Source organism: Amphiura filiformis, chromosome 20 (genome assembly GCF_039555335.1).
Source record: "Amphiura filiformis chromosome 20, Afil_fr2py, whole genome shotgun sequence".
Classification (NCBI taxonomy): Eukaryota; Metazoa; Echinodermata; class Ophiuroidea; order Amphilepidida; family Amphiuridae; genus Amphiura; species Amphiura filiformis.
Genome location: NC_092647.1, coordinates 5,365,311 through 5,378,219, shown reverse-complemented (window position 1 = coordinate 5,378,219; position 12,909 = coordinate 5,365,311).

Here is a 12,909-nt window from a genome sequence, read left to right as displayed (position 1 = left end):
TGTGTACTATTCTACAGGCCACTTTTACAGTGGTCTAAAGTTGGTTTTTTAAAACTTCCGTGGTCGGGGTACGCGCTGATGAATTGCGATCGCGTAAAAGTGACAAGGTCGCCTACTACGCGCCGAACAGACAACCAATGAGTCAACCGACTTGTTGTCAAGTCGTTGATCAGCCAATCAGCGTGATCGCTTGTTTTTTCTGTGTGTACGCTCGTAGACGCTTGGCGCACAGCTCGGACCACGGAAGTTTTAAGAAATTAACTTTAGTACACATTTTTGTTTTAAGAATGTTGAGGTGATGAACCTCAATGTGAGGTAGAAAATATCATGTGTTGCAATCAGACCATCCACCTTTAACAAACTTCTTGCTTCTTGATGAGAATCCTTTGGTGGAGATTTCAACCTTGGAAACTTATAAAATAAGTGATAAACTGTCAGACTATGATATACTTTTTTCTCTTTGATATTCGAGACTTCAAACACTTGTGTACTTCAAAAATGAAACAGGAAAAAACATTGAAAACAAAAACAGGTAAAGTATATAAGTTCAACTATATCATAGCACAGCATATATTTCAGTTTTTTATATGGACAAATTAATGTAAAGATTTTTGTAATAGTCTTTTTTGTCACCTTACCAATTGTTAACACATGTAATAATTGAAATGGAATTGTATCAACTTGTGAATGAAGAGCGACCCTTAATACTTTGAATTTGTGTACAGTGCTTGTGGTTTTCATCCAAGCGCTAAATGTATAGTTCCTCAAAATTCCTCAGGTTCCTCGAAAAAACCTCAGGTGTGTGCCCACCAGCCTTGGGGGCAGGGCACTTGTAGTTCAAGTTGAATATCACCTGCTTTTAAGGACTTTTAATAAGAACCCTAAGCAAATATTTTTCATTAGTGTAAAATGGACCCAAAGCAAATACTGTGTTGTTGTTTTCCTATCCTAAGCAAGTATTTCACTGTTAGGCTTACGAAAAAAAAAACCCTGTTCTGGGCCCGACCGACCCAGATTTTGAAGAAATTAGGGGAAAAAATTTCCTGTACAAATGAATGCCGACCCAAATATCGGAAATTTCAGGAACAAATTTTTTTTGTTGTATTTTCTCAAATTGCAAATTATTTACAGATTTTGGTGGTTTTTTTGGGTCATTTCAAAAAACAAAAAAAAAGGCGACCGACCGACCCTACTTCAAAGGTCTGGCCGCCCGTAGAACAGTGTTTCTTTTTTTCGTCGCCTTATGGGTTGCGATGAACCGCCGGTAGCGTCAGTCCAGAGGCAGTGAACAAGACATTTTGAGGAGTTTATAATTTTACCCAGAATTTAACCATCTTTTCAACTGAGTTTTGTCAGCATCTTGGTGCCAAGTAATTTTGATTTTTTGAAATTCATGATACACATTTTATGGCAAATGATTAAAAATTGATTAACAGTCCTTGAAATAAACTAAATCTAATGATATGTACTTAAAGTGTATGTAGCTGGGATGAAAAGCTGACGATCAATTGAAAATTTTGACCTTTCACATAGAAGATATGGATTTTCCCCTCAAAACACCAAATAAATGAGGTTTTTTTTGGAAAAAATGTATATCTTGAATATAAAAGGTCAAAATTGTCAATTGATCGTCGGCTTTTCACCGTAACAGGCCCTCTCTGACATTACAAAATCCGTCATTCCTAACCCCGCAAGCACACTCAAAACACTTCATGGTGTAAGGGGCTTAACAAAAAGTATGGGCATGGGCAAAATTATAAACAATATTCTTTGAAAAAGAAGTAGGATTATTATTGCAAAAACAAGAAAATTAAATTTTCGTCTGAGAAAGCAAGAGTGAATTGTTAATTGATAGATTATTATTTTGATTTGAACCTCGCATGCCACCCAGAAGATCATGGACCTGTAGCCGGCCAGCGACTCCCTGGGGATATATGACTTGGGTATCATCGCATCAAGTGGAATGCATGCACGTGCAGTGGTTTTAATAATGAGTTTTAGTCCACACAGGTATATTTTCGTCATCGTGCCGTAATCACCCGATTATGACACGATTATGATAAATGAATGATGAGAGCGTCCACACAGTCAACACCTTGTCATCGTGTCATAATAAATTCTGGTTTATACACATGTCACTGCAATTAGTCCATTGAGTAAACATAAATACAACGACAAAATGCGTACACACATGTAATTTTTGTCGGCAATTACGACACGATCATGCTATGAACTGGCCCAGTGATGGAAATTTTCATCATTCGTGAATGATGACACGATTGTAATATGCTGACGACATTGAGAGGACACACGGTACTCATGTCGTAATACTATTGTAATACGATTGTAGTAAATGGAGAAAAATACACTCGTGTATTCCTTTCATTTTGTTGAGTATTGCATCGAGGTACTTCATGTTGTAATTGCCACTTGGTATATTCAAAGTATTCAAGCCACTTTGGCTCTAAATTTGATACTGAATAAAGTTCTGATGTAGAAAACATCCAAAATATTTCATCTATAGCAGACTCTTTGTTGTGTTGTGTTTTATATACAAAGCTCATGACCAATGGTTGTCAACTTTGGTAAATTTATACAATATTCAGTGACGGGAGAATGGGGGGGGGGGCAAATAACCCCCAGTCAGAACTCTTGCCCCCCTGTTGCCATCCCAGTAACCCCTGAAATTGACTTTGCCCCCCCCTGAAAAAATTCCTGGTGCTGCCACTGACAATATTGTGTAACATTTTGGTACAATTCTGGTGCACCCTGTATTCCTATGTGGTACAATTCTGGTTTACCCTGTGTGCAGGGTAGGCCTATACCACAACTATTTTCCCATTTTTGGCGAGAAGTGATTGGAGCCGGTGATAGCAACAGCATTACTTTTTTAAACTTTAAAGACCCATTCAGTGATCCAAGCCAAACTGTAAAAAAAAAAAAAATTGTTTATAAATTGCTTAAAAGTGAAGGATAAGTCATTCAAATTGTCATTCGGTATTTTTGAAATGACAAATTTGGCAAAAAACAAAGGACACGGCAGTATTGACAAAGTTGAAGCCCCATTCAAACACATTTAGGTAATATACTGTCAGTACGTAAATTACAGATTCATGTAAAATACCTTATTTTATCTTAAATACATGGCTTTTGGCTGAACCACTAGCAGGCTTTATTATACAGCTCAACTTACCGTACTTTGCCTAACCAGACAGTCCATGCCAAAATTGTTACTACACCTTTACATTTCATCGAATCTCTTTTTGATGTCTGTCATTTTGAACATCATACTTGAAAGATGTATGCTATGTAGAAACTTTATTTTGCAATTTCATAATTTGCATATTATTAGCATATTTGCAAGAAAAAACATGAAAATCAATAAATACCTATATTTTTCACAATTTCAATATTTTATTAGAAATTAAGCATGTAGGCCGTTTGTTATGACTTGATGAATGAAACTGTTAGACAGATTTTGATATTTTTGCTTATTTTTCCTTTTTGCCCCAAAATGTGTAAAAATCACAATTTTTGGATGACCTATATTTTCTTTGAATATTTATCAAATTTCTTAATTTAGGTATAATACAGTGCAGAAAAAGATGTCAAAAAATCTGTTAAAACAGATTTCCAATAAATTGTTCCATTTTCATTTTTGGGTTAAATACTCAATTTTCATGCGGGATATTTGAAACATAAAATGAAAACATGTCCATTGCACTTTTTCCTCGAGATGTACTATAATATCAAGGTTACGGATATATTATAATCCCTTCTTATCTTCACTGATCCATCAGATACCTATTGTTATGAATGATCAATGAAAAGGTTCAGAACTGGGCTACTAATGGTCTTGTCAAGTATCTATAGTTATTTTCATGACTGTGTCAACTCAAAAATCATGCAAGGTCGAATGTAGGAAAAGTATGATCAGTTGAGCTGTAGCAGATCTATGGCAATGACAAAGGTGCCAAAATTTTGATGATTTTTACGATCATCTGGATGAGCAAATCACTGAATGGACCTTTAACTAAACGTCAGTTTCGGGTCTGAAAGTGGGTTGAGTTTTATATAAAATTGGATCAATTGATGAGCCCATAGTTGGTCAAGCTATCATGTTTGAGTTTTTAAAATATTGGACGAGACATACAGGCTGTATCAAAATGATTGGTACCCATCAGTTTCCCGTGATGGTCAAGCCTGTATTCGAGTCCAATATTTTAAAACTCATGAGACCAATAAATATAGGGACCTAAAACATCCAATGTATTATTATTATGTTTTGGATCCAACAATTATATTTTCACACACTTGGGACTCGTCATAGCATAATAATGGAAATTGCTGTATGCATTTGCGCAAAAAGAATATAGGCCTATATTTTTAATTTTAAAAAACGGGCGTGAAGCGAGGGAGACAAATTACACCAAAAATGCAATTTATTTCAGATTTGGTCATTTTTAAGAATCATTTGTTATCCTATCTTACTTGGAAGAGTCCCTTCACCCGTAGAACATGGTTTTTTTCGTCGCCTTAATTTGGACACAGCTTGTATCCCTACTTCTAAGGGCACTTCTTTAAAGGAGTATTTCGTGATCCTAGCATTCTCTATTTATGTCATTTTTCATTAGATATCCACGAAAAAAACCTATTCCCAAAATTTCAGTTATGCATGATTATGTGTATTACACTGCTCCATAGACAATGCTTTGTAATTTCGTTCTGGTGCACCAGAACGAAATTAAAATTTCACGATATCTTTGCCAAACGAATTAATCTGCAAGAAATATTTTGTACATAAACATTATGTAGCCAGAGGTTTCCAGTGATATAAAAATCTCAACTTTTTTTTGAGAACAGTGGGGGGATGAGGCTGTAGAACACGAAATGCCCCTTTAATTCAAGCTTATAAAAAAAAAAAAAAAAGAAACTTATAATTTTTCACAAGGTCATATCTTTAAATCCTACCTATCAAAATAAACAAAAATTACACACAGGATTACTTCAATACTCACTCTAAACACATGTCAATAACCAAGCAGTTGTCCAACTGACACAACAGCAAAATGCACTGATATTGAATAGCTTCCTGGACCACATTCACAGCCCAATAATTGGCACCCAGCACAAGAAATCTGTGAGAATGGTTAAACAGGTGATAATTTACAAAACGGTGCTGCTTTCTGCTTTTCATGATTCCACACTATTCCACTTAATCTTTGGGAATTATCATCTGTGAAAGGACCTTGTTCTCTTCTCACAGATTTCTTGTGCTGGGTGCCAATTATTGGACTGAATATGGTTTAGGAAGCTGTTCCAGGTCAGTGCATTTTGCTGTTGTGTCAGTAGGTCAACTGCTTGGTTACTGACATGTGTTTAGAGTAGAGTATTGAAGTAATCCTGTATGTAATTTTGGTTCATATTTATGGACAGGATTTTAAGATTGACCTTGTGAAAAATTATAAGTTTCTTTTTGAGCCCAGTTTAATTCGATTGATAGAACTAATACCAAAACTAGAGCGGTTCTCGGCTTTCACGGTTCTCGGGTTTGGCGGTTATTAGCTGATGTTGGTGTTAGATGGAGAGTGGTAGTGTTTGGAAAACGTGTGTGGTTGTAGCTGGTTGTATAGCCTACTGTTTCTGTTCAGAACCTTGTGTGTTTGGACGAGTCGATGGGTCGGGCATTTGGTAATATTGGGAAATTAGACTGTTTGGTTTTAAATATGGAGAGATGACATAGTTGGAAATTGCTATGAAAGTGTTTACAAAAACATTTAAAGAAGAGTTAAATATTAAAATGGATACAACAATAACATAATATAATTGTAGATTGTTTTTCGAGTTTCGGCAATTATTGATATTGACTTATGCTATGGTTTTATTACAAGGTGTAAAAACAGAACTGATACAGTAGACCTGGGAAGAAAAACATAATTTTAAGGTGTTTTACGCTTTTCGGATTATGTTGATAACTGAACAGGCCTTTCAGGAAGTAATACAACATATGAGCATGGACTGTTCACATTGTTAAAGAATATATGAAAATAAGTGTAAACTTTTTTAATTACCCCAATGCAGTGCATGTCTCAAAAATTCTATTACTATGTGGAATTGTCATAGGTTTTTTACACTTTTATTAAATCATGAAAAAATAGAAATATGAATGGAATTTTGAAATTTTGACAACTATTTTGATACTTGGCTAGTCTTCAGTTGGGCATGTTAGGAGAAATAATATAGAAATATTTCATCATACATTAAAACAACAGCATGGTGTATGTTTTTAATGGTTCTTCAAAATCATCATGGACGATAGTGTAATATTTGAGTTAAAGTTTATCTGTACCGTAATGATTGCCTGTGTTAATATTGTTGGTGACAAAATGATGAATTGAACATTTGACAATACAAAAATGTCAGTGATTGCCATCATATATATGTGTTCCTCAGTCCTTTAATAGAAATATGAGGAGCTCAATTATTTGTTCTCCTGGAATTATTCAGGAGCTCAACTTTTGAGTAAAATTGCACCCCAGGGTGAAATTTCAAACTTGCTCAAATTGTGTTAAATACCATTCCAATGTATTCCTCTAGACTCCCTCAAGCATTCAGAAATTGTATAGTTTGACCTATCTAGGACGTACCATTCTTGAGTCATAACCAAAAGGGTCAAATGTCACGTTTTTGTCTCTATGGGGATCCAAAAATAAATCAAAGTGCTCTGATTATGTCTAAATAGATAAGTTTGATGCACCAATTGAGCCAATTATGAGCCCCCCCCCCCGGGTAAAATTTCCGAACGGCTGGCCAAAATCGCTGCCCCCCCCACATCATGAGCGCATAGCGCGAAGTCCTTAGGCCGTGTAAAATTAATATTTTGGTTCTCGTCCCTCCCTCCTCAATTTCTGGGATTTGTCAGATTTTTTTGATTTTTTTTTTAGATTTTTCAATTTTTTAGACTTTGGAATGATTTATGAAATGTTCATACATACAAATAAGTTTATTAGAGAACAAGCATCACTTCCAAGTCTTTTTTTTGTACTCTAGTGGGTTTATCCCTCATAATCTCACATTTGAAAAAAAAAAAAAGGGCCTCGTCGTTTCCTCAAGCACTGTTGGAGAAGACCGAAAACTACTGACAATGCTAATTTTACATTGAAAAAACAACAACAAAAAACCTCCCTCCCTCATCAATTCATGAAAATCCTCTGGACGAGAATCAAAACATTAATTTTATACGGCCTTACGGCCGGGGTCCAGCTCTGGGGTTCTAGATGCTCTCTGGTGCAATCTGAGTCCTTATTTGGAGCCTCCGTTTCACAAAATTTATGACCAATATTTCAAGAAATATATCCAGAAATGTTCAAAATCTTCATTGTGAAAATGTGTCTCAGTAAATTTTTGTTTCAAAATGGCAATATGACTTAGTTCACCACGTAAACTTGTATGGCTCAAAATTCGGACCGCTCGCCATGGACAGATCTACTGTCTGTTCAATTAGCTTAGATTCTTGAATTTTTAAGATATTTGAAAAAATAAAAAATTGTGGTCAAAGTCATCAAAGAAAAGTGTTAGCACAGCCTTAGACCTAACGTGATTTATACCTTTCAAATTCTAAAGTTCAATTTAAAACCCCATTTCTTTTCAATTTTGGTCTTTTCCCGCGATATTTTCATAAAAAGCCGTAGAACGTCAAGTACCATAAACTTTTTTGAATCAATCCATTTAGAGCATGGGGACGAATGTCACAATGCGCAGAGATGGTATATTTATTCGACCATCCGCATCAGGAAGTATTGTCCAGCAAAATATTTGCCAGTATGCCTAATTTGTGTTGAAACCCGTCTGTTGAAACATTACGTTATTATTTATGAACTAAGGTTTTTATAGGCCCAGCTTATATAAATATATTCCATGCATATTTATTTATTTATTTATTTATTTATTTATTTATTTATTTATTTATTTATTGTTTGTGCGAATGGGTCTGAGAATGGGTCTGAGAAGGTGTAGGCTATTAAAAAACTACACATTTATTTTCAATTTGTTATTTCGTTTTGCTTGTTGAATACAAACTGAAAAACTGTGAAATTAATGAACTTTTGTACAAGAAATTATTTAAAGGAGTGTTTCGTGATCCGAGCAGCCTCTTTTTATGACATTTTTCAGTACATTTCCACGAAAAAGCCTATTCCCAAAATTTCAGTTGATTCCGATTTTGCGTTTGCGAGTTATGCATGATTATGTGTATTACACTGCTCCATAGACAATGCGTTGTAATTTCGTTCTGGTGCACCAGAACGAAATTCAAATTTCACGATATCTTTGCAAAACGAATTAATCTGCAAGAAATATTTTGTACATAAACATTATGTAGCCAGAGGTTTCCAGTGATATAAAAATCTCAACTTTTTTGAGAAAAGTGGGGGATGAGGCTGTGGATCACGAAATGCCCCTTTAAAATATTCTTACATTTGTAAACCAGTTGAAATAAAAACGAAATCCATAATTTTAATGTAATTGTTTAGGAAAAAAATAATGCTCAGAATAATGTTATGCATAAAACGTAATCGCGCCATTCAATTTCGTGTAACAAAAACCGATGGACCATCTTCACCTATAGAACCTATCCAATAACCGGAACGGTATAACAATTGAAATGGCAGGACAGATTGGTGGACAGATTGTTTTGCTAAATTGGATAGGGTCTATGCCCTAAGTTGATAATGGACCGTCCCACTCGATTTGTAAAAAGGTCGCGAACCCTTTCGGTGGACCCAAGTAACTGCCTAAAATGAGGCAAAATTCAAAAGAAATGGGGTTTTAAATTGAACTTTGGCATTTGAAAAGTATTAATCATGTTAGGTCTAAGGCTGTGTTAACATTTTTCTTTGATGACTATGGCCACAATTTGTTATTTTTTCAAATATCTTAAAAATTCAAGAATCTAAGCTAATTGAACAGACAGTAGTATCAGTTTGTGAATGAGGACATCGTATAAGTTCCTTGTACTAAATATGACTATCTGAGACGAAAATTGCCAAATGGGTAATGAGTTTTATTTTTGCCAATACTTGTTGCAAACTTTACAGGTAGCGTTAGTTTAACTGCCTTAATCCCGTCAGAGTCGTATTGCCAATTGTACGTATCGATCAACTCTTGTTTCCATTTCAAAAGAGTTGCCTTTGAAACAGACCTAGTAGACGACGCATCTGGAGCCGAATTCATGAATCGGTTCCAGACACAGAATGTTTTTTTCCATGCAAGCAATCCAGAATTTCCCTCAGTTTTACCAAATTTCCCTCCAGTATGACATATATTTCCCATACCGGTATGTATTTCTTTAATTTTTGGTCAAAAACCAAAAATTTCCCTGCAATGAGCTTCCCGTATTACCCACTTTTTCCTGCCATGACAGAATCAGTGAATATGACATGATAAAACTACAGGCTTTTACAAAATCAAATCATGAAAATTAATAAATTTAAGCTTAACAACCGGTTAACAACTCATGAACCAAGTTATACGAATACAGTTATTTATAAATGATGACAGGCAACAAGTACTGGCAAAAGCTTACAAACTAATCGTGCTATATCCCTAGTGCCATACTATTAGGCCGTATAAAATTAATGTTTTGGTTGGGGGTTATTTGTTTTTTTTTTTTTTTTTAGGGAGGGTGGTTTTTTTTTTTTTTTTTTTTTTTTTTCAATGTAAAATTAGCATTGTCAGTAGTTTTCGGTCTTCTCCAACAGTGCTCGAGGAAACGATGAGGCCCTTTTTTTTTCAAATGTGAGATTCTGAGGATAAACCCCTAGAGTACCACAAAAAGACTTGGAAGTGATGCTTGTTCTCTAATAAACTTATTTATATGTATGAAGATTTCATAAACCATTCCAAAGTCTACAAAAATTGAAAAATCTAAAAAAAATCAAAAAAATCTGACAAATCCCAGAAATTGAGGAGGGAGGGGACGAGAACCAAAATATTAATTTTACACGGCCTTACGCTGACTTTCGTATTCGGCGAGGAGGACGATTTCGACCTCCTGGTTTGTTTACAAACAGAGAGGTAGACAAAAAACCGTTCCGCGTGTCCAAACACTCAAGTACAAGTATCAGAAGGATGGTCCACAATAGCGTGATTCACGTAACCTGAATAGGGATTAAAAGCTGTCACGTAGAACCATGTGCTTCTATTGTCCAATTTGCCATCAAGCTTTCCTATGGAAACAGTTCAGACCCAGTACAAGATCATGTCAGAAATTAATATTTTGTTCTGGGTCTGATTATTCGGACTACTATATCCCCTGTTTGAGTCCTGCAGCCATTAATTCCCCCGTATGAGTTCATTTATAATTCTTTTTGGTGCGGATAAATCTCCCGATATTCATGTATTGCTCCCAAATAAACACACGGTAATCCATGTATTCCAGCCGTTCAAGGTACCTATGAATAATTAAGCAGATGACGTATTTACCAACTCTGAGGACGTAGTGTTTCGTCTGTTTTGACGAATACAACTATGTTTGAATGTCAATCCAAAGATAATATTCAATTTATTATTTATTATTACTACTGCTCTTATCATTCATTATTATTATTATTATTATTATTATTATTATTATTATTATTATTGTTATTGTTATTGTTATTATTATTATTATTATTATTATTAGTGTTATTAGGCCTATTAGTGTTATTATTATTATTAGGCCTATTATTATTACTATTATCATTAACATTATTTACATCATTATCAAGTAATCAATCAATATCTACGATATCCATGAATGCTGACATTGCTGATGATGATGCTGCTGACGATGCTGATACTTATGATGCTGCTGATGATGATGTTGTTGACGATGCTGATGCTGCTGATGATGACGCTACTGATGCTGCTGCTGCTGCTGATGATGCTACTGATGATGATGTTGATGCTGCTACTGATAATGATGTTGATAGGCCTACTAATGATGCTGCTGCTGACGATGCAGATGCTGATGATGCTGTTGATGATGCTGATGATGTTGATGAATGATGATGCGACTGATGATGATGCTGCTGCTGATGATGCTGCTGCTGATGATGTTGATGCTGCTGCTGATAATGATGTTGATACTGATGATGCTGCTGCTGCTGACGATGCTGATGCTGCTGCTGATGATGATGCTGCTGCTGATGATGATGCTGCTGATGATGATGCAGATATTGATGCTGATGATGATGTTGATGATGCTGATGATGATGACTGATGATGCTGATGATGATGATGCTGTTGATGCTGCTGATGATGGTGGTGATGCTGTTGATGACGCTTATGATGCTGCTGATAATGATGCTGCTGATGATGCTGTTGACGATGATGATGCTGCTGATGATAATGCTACTGAGGATACTGCTGCTGCTGACGATGCTGTTGATGCTGCTGACAATGATAATGCTGATGATGATGCTGCTGCTGATGTTGATGCTGCTGCTGATAATGATTCTGATACTGATGATGCTGATGATGATGCTGCTGCTGACGGTGCTGCTGCTGATGATGCTGATGCTGCTGCTGATGATGCTGTTGCTGATGATGCTGATACTGATGTTGCTGCTGACGATGTTGCTGCTGATGTTGATGCTGCTGCTGATGATGATGCTGATAGGGCCTACTGATGACGCTGACGATGATGCTACTGCTGACGATGTAGATGCTGCTGCTGCTGCTGATGATGATGATGATGCTGCTGCTGCTGCTGCTGATGCTGTTGATGATGATGTTGATGGTGCTGATGCTGATTATGCTAATGATGATGATGCTGATGCCGATGATAATGCTGATAATGCTGCTAATGCTGCTGCTGCTGATGACGATAATGCTGATGATGCCGATTATGATGATGATGCTGATGATGCTAATGAGGATGATGATGATGATGATGATGATTCTGATGCAGATGATGGTGATAATGATGATGCTGCTGCTGATTATGATGTTGATTATGATGCTGCTGATGATGATGCTGATGCTGCTTCTGATGATGATACTGATGCAGATGATGGTGATGCTGCTGATGATGATGTTACTGATGCTGCTGCTGCTGATGATGATAATGCTGATGATGCCAATTATGATAATGATGCTGATGATGCTAATGATGATGATGCTGATGATGCTGCTGCTGCTGATGATGATGATGATGATTCTGATACAGATGATGGTGATGCTGATGCTGCTGCTGCTGATGATGATGCTGATTATGATGCTGATGATGCTGATGATGATGCTGTTGATGATGCTGATACTGCTACTGATGATACTGATGCTGATGATGCTGATGATGGTGATGATACAGCTACTGATCATACATGTCATCATCATGCTACGGTCATCATGCATCATCATCATGCAAGTCATCGTCCGAGGCATCATTGTCATCATCAGCAGCATCATCAACATCATCAGTATCATCATCAGCAGCAGCATCAGCATCCGCATCGTCAGCATCATCATCATTATCATCATCATCATCTACATCGTCAGCAGCAGCATCATCATCAGCGTCATCAGTATACCAGCATCATCATCAGCAGCATCATCAACATCAGCAGCAGCACCGTCAGCAGCAGCATCATCAGTATCAGCATCATCAGCAACAGCATCACCATCATCAGCATCATCAGTCATCATCAGCAGCATCATCAACATCATCAACATCATCATCAGCATCATCAACATCTGCATCATCAGCAGCAGCAGCATCATTAGTATCAGCATCATCTTCAGCAGCATCATCAGCAGCATCATCATCAGCAGCAGCAACATCATCATCAGCATCATCATCAGCATCTGCATCGTCAGAAGCAGCATCATCAGCAGCATCATCAGTATCAACATCATTATCAGCTGCAGCAT